The sequence below is a fragment of the Nicotiana attenuata genome, chromosome 7 (genome assembly GCF_001879085.1).
Source record: "Nicotiana attenuata strain UT chromosome 7, NIATTr2, whole genome shotgun sequence".
NCBI classification, from domain to species: Eukaryota; Viridiplantae; Streptophyta; class Magnoliopsida; order Solanales; family Solanaceae; genus Nicotiana; species Nicotiana attenuata.
The window spans coordinates 75,604,262-75,620,399 of NC_031995.1; positions in this window are offsets into that span (position 1 = coordinate 75,604,262).

A 16,138-nucleotide genomic window follows, 5' to 3' on the forward strand; every position below is an offset into this window, starting at 1 on the left:
GACATTTCCCCTGACAGGAACTCATTGTCAAATCTAAAGAAAAAGTCCTCGGAAAGCTTCCGAGAGTATGCTGTCAAATGGCGTGAGCAAGCCGCCAGAGTCAAGCCTCCAATGGATGAAACAGAGATGGTCAATATCTTTCTTCAAGCCCAAGAGGCCGATTATTTTCAGAATATGATGTCTGTGATGGGAAAACCATTTGCCAAGGCCATCAAAATTGGCAAAATGGTTGAGAATGGGTTAAAAACAGGGCGCATATCAAGTCAGTCTGCTATAAGGGCTACCTCCCAAGCAATTCTAGGGGGGTTTGGAGGTGTAGCAAACCGAAAGAAGAAGGAAGAAGCGGCAATGGCAACTTCAAGTGTAAGAAAACCTCGTCCACCCAGATCTTACTTCGCTACAAGCACCCCACAACATTACTATCCCCATCAAGATGCGGCCTATGCTATGGCTCCTCAGCCATACGCAGTGATGAATGCACAACCTTACGTTAGGCCACAACAACAATTCAATCAAAACCGAGCTCCATTTCCCAGAAATCAACCTCCTCACCAAGCTCAGTATAATCCCCGACCTCCATAGAACAACTTCCCCTACAATGCCCGTACCCGGGAACCACCCAAGATGGCAAACTTCACACCCATTGGTGAGTCATATTCCAGCTTTATCCCCAAACTTGTCCAAATGGGTTTGTTGCATCATGTACCCCAAACCAGGCAGAACCCAGCGTCGCCGGCTTATAGAGCCGGCACTCGATGTGCTTACCACTCAGGGGCGGAAGGGATGATACAGATGACTGTTGGACCCTGAAAAGGGCTGTGAAAAATCTCATAGAACAAAAGCGAATAGTGATAAAGGACGAAGACGTTCCTAATGTAACCAACAATCCATTACCGGCTCACAACAACGGGCCGGTTATTGGAATGATCTGTGAAGATAGGGAGTTTGACCCAGCTCTAAAAGCCATCATTGCCATAGCCGATGTGTAAAAGAAACCAAGGGCTACCGCAAAATAGGACAAAGGGGAGAAGAAGAGTGAACTCGCCCCTCGAAATACAGAAAAGAAAGAGGAAACCGAAACTGGGGCAGCGCCCTCAAAAGATGCCGTTCTCTATGTTCCCCGGGGCCGCAAGAAAGAACAGATGTCATTGAGCCCTCCAAGAAGGTTTGAGTTAAACAAGGGATCCAAAATGTATGTACCTAATGGGACCTATGTGGTGCAGGGGCCAGTAATTTCACCAAGGCTGAATGAGCCCGTGGTTATTGGCCGCGCACCGTAGAGGCCCATGACAGACCCCCACTGTCGTCCCATGGAATTACAACAAGGCGGTAGTGACCTACAAAGGGAAAGAAGTCTCGGGAGAAGCAAGTAAAAGTAGCCCCGCTAAGAAATAACTCAATCTGGAGGAAGTGAATAATGCCACGAAGAAGTGTTTCCCGCTCAAGAAGCCAGTTAGTGCTGAAGAGGCCGAAGAGTTCTTCAGACAATGAAAATGCGGACTATGAGATAATTGGCCAACTCCGAAAGTCCCCTGCTCAGGTCTCTTTGTTGTCTTTGCTAATGAATTCAACTGAACATCAGAAAGTATTGATCAAAACCCTCAATGAAGCGTATGTACCCATTGAAACCACTGTGGAATAGTTGGAGAGGATGGCGGAAAGGTTTTTTGCAATCAATCAGATCTCTTTCAGCAAGAATGATTTGCCCCCAGAAGGGGCTGCCCACAACAAAGCCCTTCATCTGACAGTTAAAAGCGAGGGGTATTATGTGAAAAGGGTCATGCTAGATGGTGGTTCTAGGGTAGATATTTGCCCTCTCTCAACTCTGCAAAGAATGGAGATCGGTACTGAGAGAATCAGGCCCAACAACGTCTGTGTGCGTGCCTTTGATAGCATCAAGAGAGATACCATTGGTGAAATTGATTTGATTCTGACTATTGGTTCGGTGGATTTCGAGGTAACCTTTCAGGTCCTTGATATGGATACTTCCAATAATTTCCTCTTGGGAAGACCTTGGATTCACGCAGCAGGGGATGTACCTTCCACCCTACCAGATGGTGAAATTTGAACATGAGGATCAAGAGATTGTAGTCCATGGAGAGGACGAGCAGTCGATTTACCGGGACCCATCAGTCCCGTGTCTCGAAGCCAGAGAAGGTAGTGAGCATATAGTTTATCATGCTTTTGAAGTGGTGGTCGCTTACCAATGTGAAGAAGGAAACCCTTTTCCTCAACCCTTTCTCTCAAATGCGTTGATTATGGTTGCCAAGGAAATGATCAGGCATGGTTACAAACCCGGGAAGGGGCTCGGGACGTCATTGCAAGGAATCATCGAACCCGTCACTCTGGTTGCTAGCTAGAGGTCCTTTGGGGTAGGTTTCCAACCCACGCCAGCTGATGAAAAATAGGCAGATAAACGAAAGAATGATGGTTGGGTCTTGCCTCAGCCGATTCCGCATCTTTATAGAACATTTGTCAAGCCCAAGTACAATAAGGAAGAGGAAGATGAGGCCTTCACGGCTGAGGAAATTGAAGAAATCTGTGGGGCTATGAGGCAGATGTTGTATGAAACACACATGGTTCAGCCGAGAGAAGGCTCGAGCACCGCTGAGGTGCTATACATGGGACCCAATGTCAAGCTGCAAAATTGGAAGGCTACTCTATTCCCAATCAGGCGGGAATCCCGGTAGTCCAGTCCTGCCACCTTTTCTACATCACGAGTTATTTCAGGGTGTAACTCGGATGTTTCTTTTAGTTTCTTGTCTTTAAATTCCAATGTAAACCCTGTTATCTTCAAAATTCAATGAAATGAAATCAATATTTCATCGTTTATCTCTCTTTATTCTTTCTGATTTTTTGTTACTTTTATTATTTCTTCTTTCAGTTCTAATAATGCGGCTTTAAATAACATGACATGCTTGCGGACTTCATGCCCAGATCCAAACATGCTGTCTAATTGTGAAATAATGAACCAAGAACCGAAATACGATGAGGAAGCGGCTTTTAGGGAAATAAATCGAGACTTGGAACAATTTGAGAATAAACCTAAGCCTAACTTAAATGATACCGAGCCGGTTAATTTGGGTAGTACTGAAGAAGTGAAAGAAACCAAGATAAGCATTCACACAGATGAAAAAACCCGGGATGCGTTCATCCAACTATTGTTTGAATTCAAAGATGTGTTTGCTTGGTCATATGATGACATGCCAGGACTAAGTGTCGATTTGGTGGTTCACAAGTTGCCAACATACCCCGATTATCCCCCTGTCCAGCAAAAGCAAAGAAAGTTCAAAACTGACATCAGTGACAAGATTAAAGAAGAAGTCACAAAACAGTTGAAAGTGGGGGTGATTCGAGTGGTTCAATACACCACATGGTTAGCCAATGTAGTTCCAATGCCAAAGAAATATGGGAAAACTCGAGTATGTGTGGACTACAGAGATCTGAACAAAGCAAGTCCCAAAGACAACTTCCCTTTGCCGAACATCCACATCCTTGTTGATAACTGCGCCAAACATGAGATACAGTCTTTCGTGGATTGTTATGCAGGATATCACCAGGTGTTGATGGATGAAGAGGATGCGGAAAAGACAGATTTCACCACACCCTAGGGCACCTACTGTTACAGGGTCATGCCTTTTGGTCTAAAGAACACCGGGGCAACCTATATGAAGTCCATGACAGCCATTTTTCATGACATGATGCACCAAGAGATAGAGGTGTATGTGGACGATGTGATCATCAAATCCAGGACCCAGGACGACCATGTTCGAGATTTGAGAAAATTCTTTGAGCGACTACGCAAATATGATCTGAAGCTAAATCCAGCCAAATGTGCATTTGGAGTTCCGTCTGGCAAGCTCTTAGGATTTATAGTCAGTCGAAGGGGCATCGAGTTAGACCCAACAAAGATAAAGTCTATTCGAGATTTGCCCCCTCCAAGAACCAAGAAAGAGGTTATGAGCCTGCTGGGAAGGTTGAACTACATTAGCCGATTCATAGCTCAGTTGACTTCTACATGTGAACCCATCTTCAAGTTGTTGAAGAAAGTTGCAGAAGTCAAATGGACGGATGAGCGTCAAGAATCTTTTGAAAAAATCAAAGAATACCTGTCGAACCTGCCAGTCTTGGTCCCACCTGAACCGGGGAGGCCTTTGTTTCTATATTTGACAATCTTGGAGAATTCTTTTGGTTGTGTCCTCGGACAACATGACATGACCGGGAAAAGAGAGTAGGCGATCTACTATTTGAGTAAAAAGTTCACAAGCAGCTAAATATACCTTGTTGGAAAGGACTTGCTGTTCTCTGACTTGGGTTGCTTAGAAGCTGAGGCATTACCTGTTGGCCAACACCACTTATCTCATCACCAGGTTGGATCCTTTAAAATACATATTCCAGAAACCAATGCCCACAGGGAGGTTAGCAAAGTGGCAGATCCTGCTCACTGAATTTGACATAGTCTATGTCACCCGCACGACAATGAAAGCCCAGGCTTTAGCAGATCACTTGGCTGAAATCCCGGTTGACGATGAATACCAGCCTTTGAGCACCTACTTCCTGAATGAAGAGGTAAATTCAGTTGAGATAACATCAGAAGACACCAGTGCTTGGAAAATGTTCTTTGATGGAGCTATAAAAGCAAAAGGCGTTGAAATTGGAGCAATTTTGATCTCACCCACTGGTCAGCATTATCCAGCCACAGCCCGGCTTCGGTTTTTCTGCACAAACAACACTGTCGAGTATAAAGCCTGCATTATGGGCATGAACATGGCAATCGACCAAAATGTCGAAGAATTGTTAATCATGGGATATTTGGATCTGATTATCCGACAAGCTCAGGGAGAATGGGAAACCCGGTATGTCAAGCTTATTCCCTACAGGCAACATATGAAAGATCTTAGCAGGCGGCTCAAGTCAGTTGAGTTCAGGTACATTCCTCATTTTCACAATGAGTTAGCCGATGCGCTCGCTACTTTGGCCTTGATGTTGTCGTACCCAGACAATGCCCACATTGATCCACTGGAAATCCAAATCCGGGAAAGGCACAGTTACTGTAATACAGTTGAGGCAGAACCAAATGTTCAGCCATGGTATCATGATATCAAAAGATTTCTAAAAATTAAACAATACCCCGAGCAAGCCAGTCGAGACCAGAAAAGAACCATTAGACGGCACGTGAGTGGTTTCTTCTTGAGCGGTGATGTCTTATACAAAAGGACTCCAGATCTCAATTTGTTAAGATGTGTTGATGCTGAAAAGGCCGAAAGAATCATGTATGAAGTGCATGCAGGAGTGTGCGGACCCCACATGAATGGGTATGTTTTAGCAAAGAAAATCCTCCGAGCAGGTTATTATTGGATGACTATGGAAAAAGACTGCTTCATTTTCGTCCGAAGATGTCATCAATGTCAGGTGAACGGTGATTTGATTCATGCACCGCCTACAGAACTGCATCTCATGTTAGCACCTTGCCATTTGTTGTTTGGGGTATGGACGTCATTGGGCCGATTGAGCCAAAAGCTTCAAATGGGCATAGATTCATACTGGTCGCTATCAACTAATTCATGAAGTGGGTTGAAGCAATCACACTTAAATCTGTCACCAAGAAAGCTATGGTAGACTTCGTGCACTCCAATCTTATCTGCTGTTTCGGTATTCCTGCAACTATCATTACAGATAATGCTGCAAACTTGAATCGTCACTTGATGAGGGAGATATGTGAGCAGTTTAAGATCACGCATCGAAATTCTACTCCTTATCGGCCCAAAGCCAATGGCTTTGTCGAAGCAGCAAACAAAAACATCAAGAAGATTCTGAGAAAGTTGATCCAAAGTTCCAGGCAATGGCATGAAAAGTTGCCTTTTGCATTGTTGGGATACCGCACTACGGTGCGCACATCAGTCGGAGCAACCCCGTATCTTTTGGTTTATGGCACTGAAGCTGTAAATACCCGTAGAAGTTGAAATCTCTTCTCTTCGGATCATTGTTGAAGCTGAAATTGAAGACAGTGAATGGGTCAAAACTCGTCTGGAACAGTTAACCTTGATCGATGAAAAGCAAATGGCCGCAGTCTGCCACGGGCAGTTGTATCAACAAAGAATGGCCCGTGCCTACAACAAGAAAGTGCGGCCTAGAAACTTTGAAGTGGGGCAACTCGTTTTAAGATTCTTCCCCATCGTCAGGAAGCAAAAGGAAAGTTTGCTCCTAACTGGAAAGGCCCATACATTATCAGAAAATTGTTGCCAAAAGGGGCGTTATACCTGGGAGACATAGAAGGAAATGACCCCGAAACAATTGTAAATGCAGACGCAGTCAAAAGGTACTATGTCTAATCCTTCTGCAGCAACAACATTATCCAATTGGGATGACGAAGGCTTTCATTCTCGCTACCCCAAACACTCCAATCCTTTGCTAACCCTTTGAGCCGGTTACCTTTCTTTCATTACCCTCTTTGGAACATTAAAAAAAGCATCAAAACAAAAGAAAAAAAAATATTTCCCTGAACTACGTTCGACTTGATTCCGAAAAGATACGTAGGCAGCCTCTCTCTGGGGTTCAGTCACACCAAAACAAAAATCCAATTTCCCCCAAAAGTGAAATTGGGGCAGATGTTATAATGGTTCGGCAATGATCCCGCCTGAATGGTTCCAAAGTTGTAATTCGATCCAAATTCTTTTTACCCAAACCTTGTTCAAGCCCTTCTGATCAATCGGTGTAAGGTGTTCAAAACCGGAGAACGCGGTTGTTCGGATTCGATGCAATCAAGATGAGAGAAATAAAATGAGAGTCTTATTGGTGAAAACCAATGGGCACCGTAAGGCAATGGTGAGCAGAGAAACTGAAAAACGAGAGAGTCTTGTTAGTGAAAACTCGTAAAGAGCACTATAAGGCGACGGTGAGAAGAGAAATGAGAGAGGTCGATTGGCGAAAACCCGCAAAGGGCGACGATGATCGAAAAGAAGAAACCCCTCACCACCATCAGCACTGAAAGAGCCCTGGCAAGGTTTCTCGGTTTTCAAAACACGGGTCGCAGTGGGTTTATGAGAAGTTGGATAGTTGTGCAGATCGGGTATCCAGTCCAAGAAGCATGTCATGTCTATTGAAGTCTACATGCACTCCAGATAAGTCCTTCTTTCCTCCCCGAAAGGGACATTTCTCCTTAAATTCACTTTCTTGTCCTTTGTTTACTTTTCTTTGAATCCCTTTCGGCCTAACTTGTTCCGAAAAGAAAAGGTGGCAAGATTGGTTTTACAGGGTCTGCTTAATAAAAGCCAAGTCCAAAGAAGAGTACCCAGCCTCAGCGGGTGCATCAAGTCGATCCCGACTGGCCATGATGGCCGATGCTCTGAAAATCAAAGTTATTGAAAATAAAAGAAATCCAAAGTCAAAAGCCCCTAGAGGCAGAATAAGGTGAAAAGACCAAATCCCCATACGGGTGAACCGTCATGAAAATTTTTGGAAAAGCTGAGTTCCTCGGTTTTAGGGAGAGATCAATCTTCAGAAAAGCCAGCAAGCAGCAGAGGTTCTCGCCAAAAGTTGGGCCGAGATCAAGTGATCAAAAACAATCAAGGCCACAAAACCAACCACCGTTTCAAACTAACAATTGTTCTTTGTTTGAAAATTTGAAATAGGTGCAATCCAAAGCAACCATGCAAGAAGCAGGTGCAACCAAAAGGAAAAGAAGTGCACAAGTGCTAGAAACAGCTTTGCAGCAACAATCCATAAAAAGGGAAGTCCCCTCAATGTTTTTCCCGCATTTACTCATTCCGTGAGATATAAAAAAAAGTAGCTTAGGACCCCAATCTCTACTTTTACGCTTTTCCAACATAGGGCTCCAATCCCTAGTTGAGATTTTAGACATAGGTCCTCCATTCCCTAGTCGTTTTTTGCCAACATAGGGCTACAATCCCTAGTTTAGATTTTAGACATAGGGCCTCCATTCCCTAGTCGCCTTTTGCCAACATAGGGCTCCAATCCCTAGTTGTGATTTTTAGACATAGGACCTCCATTCCCTAGTCGCCTTTTGCCAACAAAGGGCTCCAATCCCTAGTTGAGATTTTAGACATAGGGCCTCCATTCCCTAGTCGCCTTTTGCCAACATAAGGCTCTACTCCCTAGTTGAAATTTTAGACATAGGGCCTCCAATCCCTAGTCGTTTTTTTTACCGGCATAGGGCCTCCATTCCCTAGTTGAGTTTTTTAGACAAAGGGCCTCCATTCCTTAGTCGCCTTTGCCACATAGGCTCCAATCCCTAATTGAGATTTTAGACATAGGGCCTCCATTCCCTAGTCGACTATTGCCAACATAGGGCTCCAATCCCTAGTTGAGATTTTTAGACATAGGGCCTCCATTCCCTATTCGGCTTTTGCCAACATATGTCTCCAATCCCTAGTTGAGATTTTTAGACATGGGGCCTCCATTCCCTAGTCGCCTTTTGCCAACATAGTTCTCTAATCCCTAGTTGAGATTTTAGACATAGGGCCTCCATTCCCTAGTCGCCTTTTGCCAACATAAGGCTCCAATCCCTAGTTGAGATTTTTAGACATAGTGCCTCCATGCCCTAGTCGCCTTTTGCCAACATAGGGCTCCAATCCCTGGTTAAAATTTTAGACATAGGGCCTCCATTCCCTAGTCGCCTTTTTCCAACATAGGGCTCCAATCCCTAGTTGAGATTTTAGACATAGGGCCTCCATTGCCTAATCACTTTTTGCCAACATAGGGCTCCAATCCCTAGTTGAGATTTTAGAAATAGGGCCTACATTCCCTAGTCGCCTTTTTTTTCCAACATAGGGCTCCAATCCCTAGTTGAGATTTTAGACATAGGGCCTCCATCCCCTAGTCGCCTTTTGCCAACATAGGGCTCCAATCCCTAGTTGAGATTTTAGACATAGGGCATCCATTCCCTAGTCGCCTTTTCCTCCTAAAGACACACAACCCTTATTTTATCGCTTTCAAAAAAAAAGTTTAGATCTTAGTTACAAATAACTCACGAAATTTTCCTAGTAAAAATTGGGGCATAAAAATTTCGTTCGTTTGTTAGTTTTGGTGTCTGAGCAGGTTTGACCTCGAGGCATAGAGTTCGAGACGACCAAAAGAATGAGTCTCAATCCAAAATAAAGAAAAGAAGAAAAAGAGCAAAAAGAAATGAAGTCAAAGTGCTGAAGTGGAAAAGGATGCGGACTGCTCAAGATATGATTGAAATCACAGGCTTCGCATGTCCCGCCTTGATCTAGAGCTGAAGAGTGAACCAGTGGTTGTTGTTACGCAATTTTTTCCCGTATATTTTTTTATATGCAAAATACTTTCAAAATAGCATATGTATGCATATGTAAGTATGCTCAAGTGTTTTAGTATTTTTCTTAATTTTTAAAGGATTTTTAAATCAATTTATTGCCCATTTTAGCAGTACAAAAACCAATAACTATTCCCAAAATTATTTTATTCTCATATTTATACCAAAATGTAGCTAGGGTAATTTTTATACATTTTTACAAATTTATTTGGTATTTTAAAAGCCAAATTGCATATAATTACAATTTTAGCCTATTTTCAGAATTAACAGCATTTTATAATTATGAAATTGGTTCCAATATTTTTAAATTAATATTTGTATATTATTAACTGATCCAGTACTTTTAATTTGTTTTCGAAATCATTTATACTATTTTTATAAATTAAAAGGGAAAAACTAGCTATTTAAAATATGGCCCCATTTCATTTCAATTATGGCCCAAATTGATCCCCCTAATTAACCCAATTTTGGACCTCAAACGGACCAGCCCAATTCCAATTTAACCCAACCCTTAACCCGTTTAACACTACACGACCCAGACCCCTTTTTATCCTGGCCGTTGATCTCTGAGATCAACGGCCCTTATCCGCCCTTGCCTTTTTTAATCCTAAATACTACAATAATCCCCTCATTTCCCTTCTATCAGCTGCCTCTGAATACCCCCCTCTCTCAAACTCTCTCATATGTTCTCGAAACCCTAATCGTCTTCTAGTGTCTTCTACCTCAAGCTCACCGGAATCCATGGCCTCTCAAGCCATGGATGTCTTAAACTCATCTCCCTCTGCTCTTAAACACTTGGTACTCAAAGGTTCGAGGTCTAACCTCGAAGGTTTTCGTTCAGATCTTCGCCGATTCAAGGTTTTATGTCCATCTCCGTCCCAGCTCCGGCACACCTTGGTGTTTTGAGCCCGGTTCTGACTCATCCGACTCAGACCGGACCTTTTCCAAGACTTTCTCATTCTAGGGTTCTTCTGAAACCCTAACTATTCGAGGTTCTCTTCGATTTTTCTTAGATCTGTCACGTACCTGTGCTCTACTTGGGTATTTAAACAATTTTTCCAATTTTTTCTTTCAAAATTATCTTTTAAAAATTATTTCTCTTCGATTTAGGGTTTTCTAAAAGCTTAAAATGTTTCTCTAATTTTTCTTTTTCTTTGTGTCTATTTGTCCATACTATGTTCTTATGTTTTCTTTTCTACCACGCATGTTCTTCTACTGTGTTCTTATGTTTTCCTTTATTATGCATGTCCTTCTGTCCTTTGTTTTTCTGCTATGATACCTATATGTTCGTTTGCTATACTTTTTCGGTATTTTTGTGTTCTTATACTGTATGTATTGCCTACTGAGTTCTTAAGTTTGTTTGCCTTCTACTGAACCCTGTTTCAGTCCCTTCTAAAAGGTTTTTCTTAAACATGTTTCTTCTACTACCATGTTGTTCTCTCATTAATGCTTCGAGTTAGTTTCTTCACTCTGTTTGCTATGAATTTTCTGTTGTATTTGCTTGTCTTCTCATGAGATTCTAAAAAGAAATCTCTGAGCCTGCTGCCTCCTCATCTCTATATTTTACTCGAGTCAGAAACCCTAGAATTTGGGGGGCTTCCTCCGAGTTTGGTCATATGATCAGACTAGGGTTCTGTTCAAGAACCCTGGACTCTTTCTGGCTTATTTCTGAGTCTATGAACTAAGTTTGAACTTCTTTGTTTATGATTCTGAACTTTTAAATTCTTCTATGCTAGACTCTTCTGCTGATTAGCATGATATTTCTTCGTGCTTAAGCATGGTTGTATGCTTTTATATGTGTGATGAATTCTTTCTTCCGAAAAGGTTTTCCAACTTATGATTGATTCAGAATCCTTTTTTTTGGTTTGATTGATTGTTACTGATTTTTCTTAAGTTAAAATCTTTCCCATCTTTCTGACTTGGTTCATTCATACAAAATCTTCCATTTTTGATTTACTAGCTGTTGATTGATTCCCTTGCCTTATTTGCACAAACCGTGCGCTATCAAGATTTCTTCCTTAAATATACCTCTATGTACTTACCCCTCTTGTACTGCTTTGAAAAGGTGTTTGATTAATCTCTATCCTTAATTATTTTTACCCGTTTGAAATCAGAATCCCTTAATTAAAGGGAAACCTTGTGAAATTGATTTTTCAAACTATTTTCTTACCTATTTCTGCTTGTTTTCTACATTATAAAAGGGCATGACCCTTCTGCACTTTCAAGACAACACATTACACGATTAGCACACATTACACATTACACACTTCAGACACTTATAATCTCACAGTTCTCTTCTAAACTCATAGCATTCTGACTACTTGTTTGCACTTTGGCTTTACAAGACTACTGCTTTCTTTTGCTTGTTTCCTGAGACTGGTATGTTCTAGTTTTAGTTTAAGCATCATCCCAATGTGTTCACATACAACTTTTACATCCATGTCTATTTACTGTTTGTATGAAGTTTAAATGTCAATTAGCATGTTAATTTCCTTTCATCTGTTTCTGCTGTGAATCCCTGCACCCCTGTTTCCCTCTATGTGCTTTGAGTTGTAGTTCAGAACATGGCAATATGCAAGTTATTGCCCATGTTTGGACTTGATCCCTTTGGGGATCCTAACTCCCAAAATAATGTGTTCTAACAGGCAGGTGGGGCGTGCCAGCACTTCCTATTGCTAGGTATGCCCACTAGCCTGTCTTTGCCACTTCCCCTTTTTCCCCTTTTCAGAATTTCTTCTATGTACTTACACTCATTCCTAGTTTCTAAGTTCTGCCCCCCTCCTGTGAGCCATGCCTTGGGACCTTGAGTTCCCTCTGAACTTGAACACTTGAGGGCTGACCCTTCCACACTGCACTATGTCTCAATCTTGCAATGTATTTGGGTAAGAGCACTGCCCGGAGTCCAAGAGGCTCTTAGGGAACTCTGACACACCCCAAATGGGAAAGGCTTTGGATCTTGGTCTTTGGAGTTGGTTTACTTCATGCTTCAGGCAGGAAACCTGAATCAGGCTCTCCTTGGTTGTAATTTTATTTTTTATGATATAATTTCTTTATTTTATTTTGGTCTGTAACAATTTTGTGACAAATTTCTGGGGTAATTAGTGAAAAGGGGAAGGGTAACCATGCATGCAAAGGGGTAGATATCATGTTCATAGGGAATATTAACACTTCTACACTCATGTATCATGTTTTCAGCTTTCACTTCTGCATCTCATATAGAGACCATGTCTATAGGTTTCTGCACTACTGCATTTCTATAGAGACCATGTCTATAGGTTTCTGCACCTTTGCACCTCATATAGAGACCATGTTTATAGGTTTCTGCACTTCTGCATTATATAGAGACCATGTCTATAAGTCATTCGTGAAATGTTGCATATCATATAGATAATATGCCTATAGGACTTCCTGAATTTTGCATCTGCATCTGTCACTAGGCAAACCTGTTTATAGGTTTAAATAACTAACAGCATTTTTAGATACCATGCCTATAGGACTTCTGCACTCTTGTTTCGATTAAAAAAAATGTTTTAAATCAATAACGCTTAGAAAGCATGCCTATAGGAACCATCAACTAAATGTGAATCGTCCATTCGTTTATGAGTCTATAATCAGTAGCAACAATAACGACTGCAGAATTTATATTCCTGTAATTGACAATTTCTTTCCCTTAAAATCAGTATACTTCTTTTCTGAAACTAATAGATATCATGCCTATAGGTTTTCCTTTAGCACTTAGGCAAGCCATAGGGTAACTTGTAAATTGAATCAGATTCTATTAACTAAGACCAGCAGGCAGGCCTGTTTCGGCTTCTTATCTGAAATATGTAATAGATCAGTTTGCCACAACTCTTAAATTTAATCAAACCTAATCAGTACGTGTAAGACATGCTAAACTATATGCTTCTTTTTGTTTCTAAGGAGGTTTGTCTGAGCCTTTCTATCTGTTATGTGCTTCTCCCCATATTTGTTACATATGTGTTTTGATTGTCGCCTTAGAATTTTGTCCTTTGAAACTATAAGACCTCACACCCCTTCCTTTTAGGATTAGTAGTCCCAAATACCTCTGGGGCTGATAGGATTGGGGCGGGTAATATCATGCAATAAGAAAACGAGACTATTCCGCGCTTTAATACCTTAACGGGGTGGGAAAGGGTAGATATGGATATGATGACCACGCGATAACACCACGTGTATAAACGGTTACCGGGTGTTGTGTGGGGTGATCCATATTATTTGTAAACCTAGGACCCCCTTCCTTTCCTTGTTTATTTTATACAGAATTTCAAAACTGCTTTTTTTCTTCAAACTTTAGCTTCTTTAACTCTTTTAATTACTTACCACGATTATGTGAAAATCTCCCTCTTTTACTTGTTTATTCAGAACTTTAAAACTGCTTCTTCTCAAATTTCAGTTTCTTTGACTGCAATTACTTGCAACAATTATGTGAAACCCCCCCCCCCCTCATATTTGTAACTCCTATTTGTCTATTTGTTGTTCGCACTCAAAGTCACAATTATAGTATGGACGGGAACCACACTAGTGGATCTGGAGGGGTGCCTAACACCTTCCCCTTGGGATAATTTCAAGCCCTTACCTAATCTCTGGTTTTCTAAATCAAAGTTCTTCTTAGTGTCCTAATGCACTTAATCATTAGGTGGCGACTCTTCAATTCAAACTCAATTCCCAAAAGGAAACGAGTTTTCCTCCCAAATGTCATAAACCCGATTTCGCGAGAAATAGGGGCATCGACAGCATGGCGACTCTGCTGGGGATCTCTTTAAGGCTTTTACCATTTTATGATATTTGTGACTTTATGCTTCTTTATATGTCTTTATTTGTTTAAATGCCTTTAGGTATTTTTTCCCTCTTCAACCTCGAAAGACTTGGCTCTTTGTTTCTTTCCTTTATTTTTCTTAATGCTTTCCTTTATCGCTTTCCTTTAATACGGTTGTAAATTATGAGAAATTGTTGTAAATATTACCTTATGAACGTGCAAATACGTGACAACTTGTTTAATTATTGTAACTGCATATTCAACATCATATTCCACTCGTGCCAAACAAAAGACCATAGCAACTCTTATAATGAGTGGTTGTGCCCTTCCGATATTATCACCCCTAAATCCGTCAAATGCATATTTGCGGAAAAACCAGTCGATCAACGGTGTAGTCGACGGTTTCGCGCCTTTCCCTCTTGAGTTGTCTGCTCAAGGGTACCAGTCTAATCCCACATAGAAACCTTATTCTGTTTAATTGTACATGCATCATGGTCAAACTTAGCCGAGTCAGTTATGTTGTCCGCATAATGACTCTTTAAGATAGCCTTGTCCAAAGTCCATTGGGTTTCCTTGAAACCCAAAACGGACCTTATCATGTTCTGTGCATTTATTTGGAGGACTAAAATGCTTTTATGCTAATTGTTGATATTAAAATAGTCGAGTCTGGTGGGGGTAAGGGCCTAACCTTTTGTCTTGCAGAAAATGAGGCACGAAGTCCCCAGATTCGGCATGGTCATCAGCATCCACCCCAAATTGCTAAACTGGTGGGGAGATCTTCATTCCAACGATCAAGCTCTTATCAGGAAATATCTAGGAAATCTACCTTCTCTCCTGGAAATTCAACCCAACAACAAAATCTTAGAAGCTGCCACTCTATCATGGGATTGTGATAGGTCTGTGTTCCGCTTTGGAGACATTGAGATGACACCCTTGCTAGAGGAAATAGGAGGACTGGCCGGTATACCGTGGGAAACTCCGGGTTTGTTAATGCCGGAAAACCGCAAAGGTAGAGGTTTTCTCAAAATGATGGGTCTAAAGAAGAATCTAGACTTAACATGTTTGAAGGAGTCGTACATTCCCTTTGACTACTTGTATGAAAGGTACGGTCACAGCAAATCTTACCGTACTTATCCTGACGAGTTCGCCCTTACATCATTAGGGCATATCCATCGAAGGGTCTTTGTCTTCATGTTCTGTTTCTTGGGGATGATAGTGTTTCCAATGCAGAAAGCAAGAATCCATACCAGACTAACTATGGTCACAAAAACTCTAATGGAAGGAATTGACGGACAACCATTCAGTCTTGTGCCAATGATCATTGCAGAAATATACCGAGCCCTAGAAAGGTGTAAGGCCTCGTGAAAACTTGTACCCAAAACCTAAAAGCTCGTAGTGCCCAAGTTACGGATATGTGTTAGGAAGGTGTAAATCAAGAACCAAAGTTTTCCAGAAAAGTGCTATTATGCAGTCCAAAATGCGGTCGCAAATCAAGTATGCGGACCGCATTTCTGCCACAGATTGAGTCAGTAGTTTGGTTAAAATTGAGATCAAAATACGGTCCATTATGCGATCGCATAACTGATATGCGGACCGCATTTCAATCGCAAAATGAGTCCATGTGCCAGTCAAATTTGAGGTCAATAATGCGGTGCATTATGCGACCGCAAATCGTGTATGCGGACCGCATTTCCGCCGCAAACTCAAACAGTAGGATCAGATTTTTGGAGAACTTTTGCGGTCCATTCTGCAGACCGCATTTCATCTTTGCGATCGCAAATGCGATCGCATACCTGACTCGGGGCTCCAATTGTCTAATTTTTAAACCCGACCCCCTGTCGATATATTTGGTGTTATAGCTCATTTTGAGCATATTATCTGATGCTTTTAGAGAGAGAGAGAGGGTCTTATAGAGGGAAAGTGTCTCACATCAATTACCCCTTGAACCTTGCTAAATCATTGAAGAAAACTCAAGTGAATACACCTAAATGCAAATTATGAGTATAAGAATGTAATTCTTGCATGCATATCACACCATAGGTTATTGGAAGGTAGAAAACTAAGAAAAA